Source organism: Atta cephalotes (genome assembly GCF_000143395.1).
Source record: "Atta cephalotes unplaced genomic scaffold scaffold00032, whole genome shotgun sequence".
In the NCBI taxonomy this organism is placed as follows: Eukaryota; Metazoa; Arthropoda; class Insecta; order Hymenoptera; family Formicidae; genus Atta; species Atta cephalotes.
The window spans coordinates 158002-169704 of record NW_012130096.1 but is presented as its reverse complement, the minus strand read 5'-3'; positions in this window follow the sequence as shown (position 1 = coordinate 169704).

Here is an 11703-nt window from a genome sequence, read left to right as displayed (position 1 = left end):
CGTTAACGTTAACGTTAACGTTACGTTACTTACTTACTTACTTACTTACTTACGTACGTTACTACTACTACTACGTACTCTCTCTCTCTCTCTCTCTCTCTCTCTCTCTCTCTCTCTCTCTCTCTCTCTCTCTCTCTCTCTCTCTCTCTCTCTCTCTCTCTCTCTCTCTCTCTCTCTGTCTCTTACCAGTTACTTTAAGTATATAAAACAGAAGTTTGTTCCACCTTGAATCAATTCAGGATACAGCTATCCTGTAGAATTCTCATAACTGCGCGTTACTCAAACCTGCCAAAAAATAGTGATCAATGGGTTTAACCTTCACGGAAAAGTTACCGCGTCGATAGCATCACGCTGCACGATCGGAACGAATGCAAATATTGAAAATATGTTAACGAAAACCGTTTCCGCTTCAATGTGAAATATACATGACAATACTCGTCGCGACTGCGAGAGAAATTCACATTATTCCGCATTTCACTTTTTAACCCGATGCAAATCTTTTTCAGCTCATTCGATCCAGCGCAGCAAGCACGCTCAGGATTAAAAGCTGGAAATCAGAAGAGAATAGGTTATCCCGCGTTTTTACTTCCCATTCACTTTACAGAGCGTGCACTCTTTAAGAATGGTATCGGATCTACATATTTTGAAATCCAAAGCAGAAAATTTTAAACAGATTTCTCTTTTCGTAAAAAAATTTAATGATAAAAAGACACATTTCAATACTTCCATCGCATCGACAGAAATTATGAGATTATCCTTTCACTGTGAGTTTCACTTTCAATAAATAATTATCACCATTTTCATCGTCCTTGTGTTGCATATATACGCGAAAAAAAAAGATTTTGCTAAAAAAAAATCTAAAAATAATTTGTTGGATCATTAAAATAACTATATTCTAAAAAATAGTGAATTTAATACCATGCAGTGCTTATATTTCTCACTATATGCTGAATTTAACACCATAGGTTTTAAATCCATAATAGTATTGACCTAAATATCAAGAGTTTAAAACATTACTACATGATGTAAATGTTAATTAACAACACAATAAGTACTACATAAACATCGCACGGATGTTAAATCCACATTGGCATTTTTTAGAGTGTATGCTAGAGAACTAAAAAGTGATGAAAATGCTTTGGATGTTTTAATAATCAGTTTGAATTTTCAACAAAATTATTGTGACGGTCCAACAAAATTATTTTCAGATCTGTATCCAATAAAATTTTTAATCTTTCAGCAAAAATCGATCTTTCGTGTAAAAACATCAGCTAAAAAAAATCAGTCAATCTAATCGAGATATAAATACAATAACAAAGCTACTATCACAAATAGCCCGCTTTCATTGCCTTTTCTACTTTTATTAGCTTCTACGTTATTCTTTATCAACGATCTAACGGTGAGATTGACGAAAAATGTACGGACATCTAAGATGCTCTTAAAGTCCGAGTTTGAATATGATAATCGCCTGAGATATTCATCACTATGATGGCGTACAATAGATAAAATTTGCGCGACCGGAAGAGACATAGAGGTAACTGCAGCGGCAAAGTTTTGCCGGTTCTACAGCAGGACCGAGGGAGAATGAGGTGAAGAGGAAATCCCTTGTTTAAACAAAGGCACTTTGTACGTCCGAGGTCCTGGGACGTACGTCGCTCCGTTTTCCGCGAACAAATGCGACTACTCTTTGGATACTTTAATCCGAGGGATTGGCCGTAATTTATATCGTTCGTCCGACTACGCCCGATTCGCTATCCTTTCCTCCCCACAAAACTCTTTTCTCCTTTTAGATCGTCTTGGTAGTCTATTTGTAAACTGATGTTATCCGCGTTCCGGAGACGAAACTTCTCCTCCCGCATATTCTTGTCCTCCCGTGTACGAAGGCGAAGTGCATTTGCTTAGTAGCGCGAAAATGCATGCGCGACGATCGTAAAACAATCAAGCCGTTTATTGAACACGAAGACGCAAGTTACAGCTGCGGGTTACGCCGCCGCCACGCCGCTAACCATTATTCAATGTCGCTTTTAATTGCGACGTCGCGGTTCACCAATAAGAAGCTGCCCTGTTAAAAGGACGTTTTGCTAAAGCCTTCACGCGCCTGCAGCGCTACCGTGATTTATTCGTCTTTCTATGACACGTCGATACGAAAAAGTATTTAACGTCCTCCTACGTGAGCTACTTGATTTATTGTTTGCCTCAAATCGCTTGGCGCGAAAGTAAATCTGGCAAAAACTAATTCGCGTCATTTGTTCTTAGAACAAATGATTATCCAGGACAGGTGTCGGTTTTCTCTTTCTCTCTCTTTCTCTTCAAGCTTGCAATTTTATGAAATGAATTATGTACATGTCACAACTTTCGAATTTTAAATGCCACACGTCATGATAATTATGTCTCAAATAAAAATTTGTATTTAAACAAGATGAAAAAAATGTATTAAAAATTAAATAAAAACATTTAATATCCATGAAATCAACAAAGAGCAACAAGGAGCAAAGGAAATTACAAACCATATTTTTATCAATTTTCAAACTTTTTAATCCTTTAACTTTAAATTTTTTTGCGATCTTTTTTTAAATTCTTCTTTCAATTAGTTGTCTAAGTAGATTATTTGTTCGAAATTACTAAAATTCCTCTATCTTGAACCAATTAATTTCGAAAAGTTTCATCTGCTTTGATCAACGAGAGGATAATCTGGTCACATCGTCGAACGGTCGATAGCACGCCACTGAGTGTGGTTAGCATCCTGACGAAGGATAACGTGTCACGTTGCTCTGCCACCGCTTCAAGCCTGTATGGCACGTCATCAACCGAGCCACCTCGAATTTTACACGCGCGCAAGGCAACGTAAGTGCAGTCTTAATTAGAGATTCCTTACTCACGTATCGCTTTGTACATACTCTGTAGGATGACGCAACAATAAATAATTCAATCAATCAAGTTCTTTTATCATTTGTAAAATAATATCAATGCATCGACAAATCGAACGAATAAAGGTCATAATGTTAATTAATATAGAAGTCATTTAATAATAATTAAATTATAATGTGATTCGAAACCTTTGGGAATTATTATTGACTAATACTGCTAACAAATTAAACACGATATTATAATAAAAGATAATTTAAATAATCCCACTCCCGCCTCATCTCTCGTATTCCATCTTGTTCCAAAGCTCCAGCCAAGCAAATCCGCGTTAATCGATCGCGAACGCGAGTTTCGAGGACCGAGTTTCGAGGACCATGTCAGATATATCGACAAGCGAGATAACTACTTGCCATAGTTCCTTCTTGGGAGGATAGTTGGGCGTTATATCGGGCGTCGTGGTGCGCGCGTCGGAATTCGATACCTGCCAAAGGGATGCCGACGGCCTTAATCCGAAACCGCCTTAACCGCCGCACGACCCTTCGCGGATTTACCGCAAACCCCGCCGGAATAGAATAGAATAGAATAGCCTGTGCGTGTACATGTGCGCCGGACGGAAACGAACGATATCGGGAACGGGTTCGAGCTCGGACCGGGATGGAACGTCAAATTGTGAGAATACATGGTTAGCACGCGAATAGCGACATTTGAGCCCGGTCTCTCAGCTACAGTGATGGCGGTTGCTGCTTGCTTGCAATGGTTTGCATGCCTGAAAGGGGAGAGGAGCCCGGAAATTTGGCCCCGGTTGTGTGGTCAGGAACCTGGGCCTTTAGCCCAGGTATTAACGTACTAACCGGGTAATGAACTTAGCCCGATGCCGTGCCCCGTTAACTTACATACTCTGAGCTGCGTACTGGAGAACGGAATACGGTTAACTCGAATGACCAACCTGCCGGCAAAGTCACCATCCGTTTATGTTGGATCGCGTTAAGAGTCCGACATAATCGCCTTCGTTAGCTTCATTACGCGAATGAGGCTACCTATGTCGCTTTCTGTACATTTTCTGTAATGAATGATTTCGTAAATTACGGAGAATTGATAAATGTTCAACTTTTATGCTACGAGTCGTTAAACTTTAATCTTTAAGATAAGTCGAACATTCAGAACATTCCACAAAACTTTTATTTTTATAGTTTTTTATATTTTTAATAGTACTTATAGAGTTCAATTTACGTTAATTATGTCCTTAAGATATAGAATAAAATGAAAACTTTAAAATTCGAATATTTTTTATTTTCCAAAATATATCTTTATAGAAATTTTGTGCATTTGAATATGCACAAAATTATTTAATAAATCTGAATTAACTTACCAAATAAAGGATTTATTGGACAATAAATGAATGCAGTATTTTAACCAATAATATAGACAATATATTTTTATCAGGAAAACTGTTTTTCAGCCATTGAATAAAACTCTATCAAGTCCTTGTCCATTTCCTATTCATTGCTAATATTATTACAACTATGAGAATACTAAACAATACAAAATCTAAATGAATGTTTAGGAAAACTGCACACATTTCTATCAGGGACATCATCAAGGTTTTTTAAGACATCTATGCGTGAAGTGTTGTGATCATCTTTCTATTTAAAGATTAATTAAAATATCGTACTTTAAATATATACTACTTTATCATATCTCAATTTATTTACATTTTCCCGATCTTTTTGAGCAACGGTACTTAAATTTAAATTTAAATTTTTATTTATTTATTTATTAAATTTAATTATTAAATTTATTTATTAAATTTAAATTTAAATTTAAAAAAATTATAAAACGCTCATTAAAAATTTATACTCTTATTAATGTTGGAAGATATGTATTCGAAAGAAAATATGAATCAAAGGAAATCTTGCGATTTGTCTAACTGAAGTTTATGGAAAAACAAAAAATTGGAATACCGTTTTGTGAAGTTTTTCAGAAATTAAGAAAAAAATTTATTTTTAGAATATTCATTATAAACGACAATCAAATACGCGAGAGTACGTATAAATAATTAAATCAGGCAATATTCGCGAAACGTGTTAATTTTCCTAGAGCGAATATATACCAGTTACTGTTAAAATATTCCTGCAAAAAGTCAGAATTTATGTATTTAATACCGTTCGAATGCTGCACTACTATCGATCTCACTCTATTCTAGTAACCGTAAATCATCGGGCCGCCTCAAAGCGCCTAATTAGCAGTAGAGGCAATTGAGCCAAGGGCCGTTTGTTATGTGTACACCCAGCAAATGTATACAAGTACGTATTGCTTATATAGAAATGCATGCTGTATTTTTTCAACCAGTTAAATGAAGATACAAATTCCGCACGTCGAGAACGACGAGTCTAGGAAAATTCAATTGATTGTAAGCTTGTATATGACGCAAAAAAAGTTTCTTCGCTGAAATTACTTTTCAGATTGAAATTCGGATTTGTTTGAGAGTGAATACGAAAGTTTAACATACGATGGCAAATATCTGGTTACGCGAAGCAAATATAAATGTAATATACTCCGGACCAGTCATATCTCGATTTACTTACGTTTTCCCGACCTTTTTCGAGCAACTCACAAATTAGAAAAAAAATTGACGAAACATTCATTAAAAATGTATACTTCTATTAATACTAGAAAACATTTATTCGCAAGAAATATATGAGTCAAAAGAAATCTTGCAATTTTTCTAATTAAATGTAAATTTACAGAAAATTCGGAAATCTAATATTCCTCTTTGTTGTTAAAAAATCGAAGCTGACATTATACATATTAATTCGTGAAATATAACACTCGAGACTGAAAACATATATTTTTTATTTTTCAACTGTTTCCATCTCTAAACTTTCAACATGTGATTAAAATAAGCTCACGAAAATAGCTTCTCACTTCTAGAAACACAAAAAAAAACATTGCTAAATTTTTCTCAATTATATTTATCTTGTTTTCTCGCGGGAGAATTATTTATTGTTAAACAAAATGGATATAAAAGTAACATTTCATATAAATGGTATATCGGTATATAAAATATCGGACGCAAGTTTTTTAAAATGAAATTTACAGGGAAGTTGTTCTCGTCTCTTTTCCTCTCCAAGGTAAGCACTTATTTTCGCATCGTACTATCGATTATCGAACATGTAAAACGTAATTCAACATTCTCAACGTCCCGGGAGACTTTAGGCACATCGTGGCGGAGCAGCAGTTCGCTTCTATAGATACTATGACAAGGTAGAAGACGCGTCTTCCAATCTCTCCGCGGGTTGCAAGACACCGGCCTCGTTAGTAAACACGGACGAAGTTTGCCGGCCGTGGCTCGTGGCTCGTGACGCTATTACGGGATTCGTTGTCTGTCGTACGCGCGTCTGTTCACATAACCCTTCCGGCAACCCGATAACTACTCTTGCTTTCACCCTAACCGACCCTATACTCGCCGCCACCGGGATGACACCGGAAAGTTATGAGTTAATGGTTGTCGCGCGGTATTATTCCGTCCCGAATAAACCGTGCACTAATCAAGCTCGCGGTGTGGCAAAATCAGCGATAAATACCGCATAATCCGTCCATCAGTGAATGAGATCGTATAATGATTCATTGTTTCTACAGGATATTTGGCAAACTCATCTTTTTTTTAATCAACTGTATCGACTCTTTCATTAATGCATGTGTACTCGGATACTCATATCGAATTTTTAACAGTAAAAATTTTTATATTTTTGCATAAATTTCGTTATAATATCTCAAAATCCTCATCCTTGCTCTCACTTTTCCTTTTTTTTTTTAACAAGAATTTTGTAAAATATGATAGTAAAAAAAGGTGAAAAATTATATATAGAGGAATTAAAATTATAATAGAAGGATTAAAATATAATACAGTATATAATATGATAATTTTTTTATGACAGAAGGTTAAAGAGACAAATGTTCATATAAATGTGTGTGCAAAAACAAAAGTCTGTCCTTTTCTATTTGTCTCATATTTTTTTAGAAAAAATCGATTTGCCAAAAATTATAGTGTATTAAAATTGACGAGATTGTTGCACAAATATTATTATATTAAGATGTAATGCATTCTTAAATTATTAATGTCTGAAACAAATTGTTTAATTGAATTATTTTTTTTTTAAATAATGTAAATCGTAATGATTGATAGAAGTGAAAAATTATATAAGTGAGATATAATGCGTGCGAGATTGAAACACGAGATTTCAATTTAAATTTAGAAAAATATAAGAAAGTACACTGTTATAATTAATTGTATTTTTTACCGTTAAATATAAATATCGTTAAATATAAACGTAAGAATACGCGAATAAATACACGAAGCTTATTTTTACAAGGTTGTAAAAATAGAAGAGGAGTAGATACAAAACAGTCGCATCGTAAAATCGATAAGAAGACAAAAAGTTCAGCGACACAGAAATAACAAACACAAAGATCGTGGAAAATAATAAATAAAGCTACTTTAGACAGTATCGTGTAAAGAATGCATGAAGCGAAAAAACAATATTCACGCTATTTCTTCGAAAACGTTTTCTCATATAAAAATCTGTTTTTGAAACCATGAACGAAACAACGTTACATTAATTTTAACTCCAATTTAGAAGACCAGAAATTATTAAAAAGACAGGGTAACGTAGGTATATTTTTATTAATATAACCACTACATACACATAGATATGAAATATTTTCATCATTATTATGAAAAAATATAGCTCTGAAAGTATTTCAAATATTTTAAAAGTTAAACTTGTAAAAATACAACGTGTATACTAACATTAATGAACAATACACGCATCCGCCTCGTTGGTTTTATCACAATTGTTACACGATGTAAACGCATTATTGTCGGCATTTTGTCGCTTCTATAGCTGTTTGCCCTCCTCTTATCGTTATCGTTTAACGCGCAAATTGGTAAAAGCAGCCACACCCGCTGCCTCCACTTAAAGGGTTAAATCGTGTATTAAACATATATAGTCACACAACAGTTTCGCTAAAGGATGAAATCCGCATACGATCGATACGTATACACACGAAAAATATTCATACAACGTAAACGTTGACGAACGACGTAACGGCTTGTTACGCATTGCCTCGATGCGCTACGGATAGTATCACATATATAAGCGAGAAGTCAACTGAATATATTTTGATCTTTTGTATGATATTCCAAAAATTACCATTATTTGAATTAATTATTTCAGAATAAAATATTTTTAATGAAATCTTTTGTTCAAAAATTTATTGTGACTGTATGTATGCTAGAACCTCACAGCGATAATAATAAAATAATTAATAGAATATGTAACGCAAAAAAAAATTATATTAATTCAATAAAATATAAATTTTTTAATTAAAACGTCCTTTTTTTAAATCAATGATTCCTTTTTTATAAGCAGATTGAAAACTTAATGAATTATTTAATTAAAAATTTACTGATATAATTGTAATTAATGCCGAGCTAAATGAAATAAATGGAGAAACGAGAATATATATTTAAAAATATAATTCGAAATGTTAGATATACAATATTTAGCTTATCTATTGCAAATGTATCTGACAGAATCAATAAAGTTAATTGTATCAATATCAGTAAGGAATAAGGCCAAAATATAATAAGTAAATTATAGTATTTATTCTTATAATTTTTCTAATTATAGACAACATTTTATAAAATTATTTTACCACACTGAAAAAAAAATCTGGTTATATTAATCGAAATTCTAGAAAAATAAACAAATTAGAATTTTATAATTAAATTTATTATATTATAATTCTACTCGAGGTAGTCAAATATCCAATTATGATGATTGGAATTTTGATTAATATGATCAGAATCTACTGATTCATTCATTTTCAACCAGAAATTTTTCTCAGTGCACTTATTCTTATTTTACTTGCCCCCGATTATTCCATTTAATCTCTCAGGTCAAATAAAATAGCAATTTTCAAAGATATTCCAGCGAAATGATACTTCGATATCAAAAATTGACTCGTATTCGTGAGTGCATATTGGATCCTCGTCTCTATACACAACACCGAGCCGAGCTCGATTCGCGTAGCTCGCGGAAAAACTACGCGAGGCCGAGCGTAACGACTGATGCATATTTATTAGGTCCACCTGCTGCTATCGCGACGGTGACCGCGCTTTAACCTTTGTAACCGCTTTTTATGCTTCTGCAGAAAACGAGAAAGAGAGAGAGAGGGGGGGGGCAGACACCATTTCATACGTGGTTGTAGCTACGTGTCGATCGACATCGCTAAATCCCGCGTAGAGTGTCGATCGCACGATATCCGTGAGACTTAAATCACCCAAACGGCACGGATTCTTTCTCGTAAAATCACGAAATAAATGCTCGCGTAGCGCGTCGTGTTATCAATCGTCACGAAATCAAGACTTATTGACCCCGTGGAACTGCGAATGTACACGTTTGTTCACGATTCGTAAATAACGATTTAAGTATCGGATTTAGAGTATCAGCATCGCTATACAAAGCTATCACATTTTTCCGTAAGAACATGAAGTGAACAGAAGAACAAAAGTAAACAGATGTTATTTTTTGTCATCTTTTCTCGCGGTTGCTCTATTAAAACTGATTACAACTAATTACACGGAATTACACGGAAAGAACGATTTTGCTAAACTATATGTATCTAAAAATTTAGTTAGATACAGATTTAAAAATAATTTCGTTAGACCATCAAAATTGTGTAGAACGCTTAAGCTAGTTGCTAAAATATGTCAAAAATTTTTACAATATTGCTCATTATGCTTGAGCTTATTATGCCCCTATATAATAATTTTGAATCCAACAAAATTAACAAAATTATTTTCAGATCTATTATAAATTTAGTTAAATTTTTAGATACCTCAGCAAAATTATTCTCTCCGTGTAAAGTTAAAAAGAAGAACATCCCTTTCATGAGTTATATAAAAAAATATAATGTGTGAGTATAATAAAAAAAACAATGAAACGTATAATAATTAACATATGATGTAAATAAAAAATAAGCACTATTATTTTTATAAGCTGCATTCACATTCATAATATTATACACGTATATTTAACATATACATGATTCTTGATATGTATTAAAGAGTAGAAAATTGCTTAATTATAACATTTCGAAAGTAATTTACCTTATTCCTCTTCTTCAAAGAATAATTGGATTATGTTTTACAAAGAATCTAATTAAAATATCGCAAACTTATCGCAAGAGAAACTAACAAAATGGTCGTATCACATTGCCAGTAATGTATATCGTGTTGACGTATATCATGTTACACATAGCTTTATAGTTAAATAACTTCCAGGCATAAATAAATGGAGGACGGAAGAAATAAATGACAAATCCGAGAGGTAAAATCGCGTTAAGGTGCGCATACGAAAAGTAGGTGTTCGAGGGCGGCAGCGGCGGCAGGTTAGATTGCAGCTTACGACGGAAACGTCGCGTACGCCCTTTGCACTCGCCCTATTTAATTATGTTTCACTTGACGGGGTATAGCGGCAAGTCCGCCGTCGCCGGTACTTTGCGGTAACCGGCGCACGTGCACCGCGCCCGGACTTAATTGCGTTTACAACTGTCCTCGTCCAGCTTTCGCTACGATGCGGTGTCGGGCAACTTGCTTCTCGGGAAGCAGACGAGACGAGACGAGACGTGCGGTGGCGACTGCGACTGGCATCCGCGTCTGCATAATATTTATTCGCAAAATCGACCATCTCGTTTCCACTCCACATTAACCCCGCCAGTAATGCGATGCAGAATACCTTTCTACTTCGTTTAAATCTACAACGTTTCGCGGTAATTTATGGTATTAAATTAAAGCGATCAACATGCAACAGAAGTTCTAATGTACTGTCGTGTATTAAATCATTGCAATCATTTCCGTCCGTTATTCACCGAATGCTCAACATATTACTGTATGTATTATAATGTATTATGATCAATTATTTTGATAAACATTGAAGTCTTCTATAGATCTACGCAATGAAAGTCGATGTATTCAGAAATTCGAATATGTTTGCGAACCAATTGGTGCCAAGTTCTTGATTTGGTGTTACGAACTAAACAAATTGTATGTTACAACGAAGTAATCAATTGAATAGAAAAGAAATACGTTTTGAACAATAAATCTTATTTTTTTAAAAAACGGCAATCAATTAATTATTTGACAATTTTACTTTATATCTTTTTACTTTATATCGTCTATGTTTTACAGTTATACATAATGATTATGTATTTCTTCTTTAAAGTATAGTACTTAATTTATAATAATTCGTTTATAACGATAATATATTTTATACGCTGTTATATTAGTTGTAACGTAATAGAGATGTTGCAACAATATTTATAATTTAATTTTACAGAATAATTATTTCAATAGTTTTATAATAACATTACATTACTCAAAAATAAATGAGATTATAAGTAAATATAATTTCACTTATTAATATTAACAAAGTTCATAAATAAAATTATATTTAAAACAATAGTTTACACTTTAAACTCCGCAAATCGAAATAATTAAGCAATTTTTTAATTTACAAAACATTTATCAAATATTTATCAGTATTATAAAAAATATGCATTGTATGCAATTGTGTACAATAGTATCCAATTGTATTGTGTACAAATGTACAATAGTACATCCGCAAAAACTTTTAATTATTTTACTCAATATCCGTAATTCTTTTGTTACATCCTCTTATATATACAATACATGTACGTTAGTGATAAATGAACAGCAAACGTATTAATGGATACTATTAAGAACACAGTCAATAAATCTCATTTAGACCATTA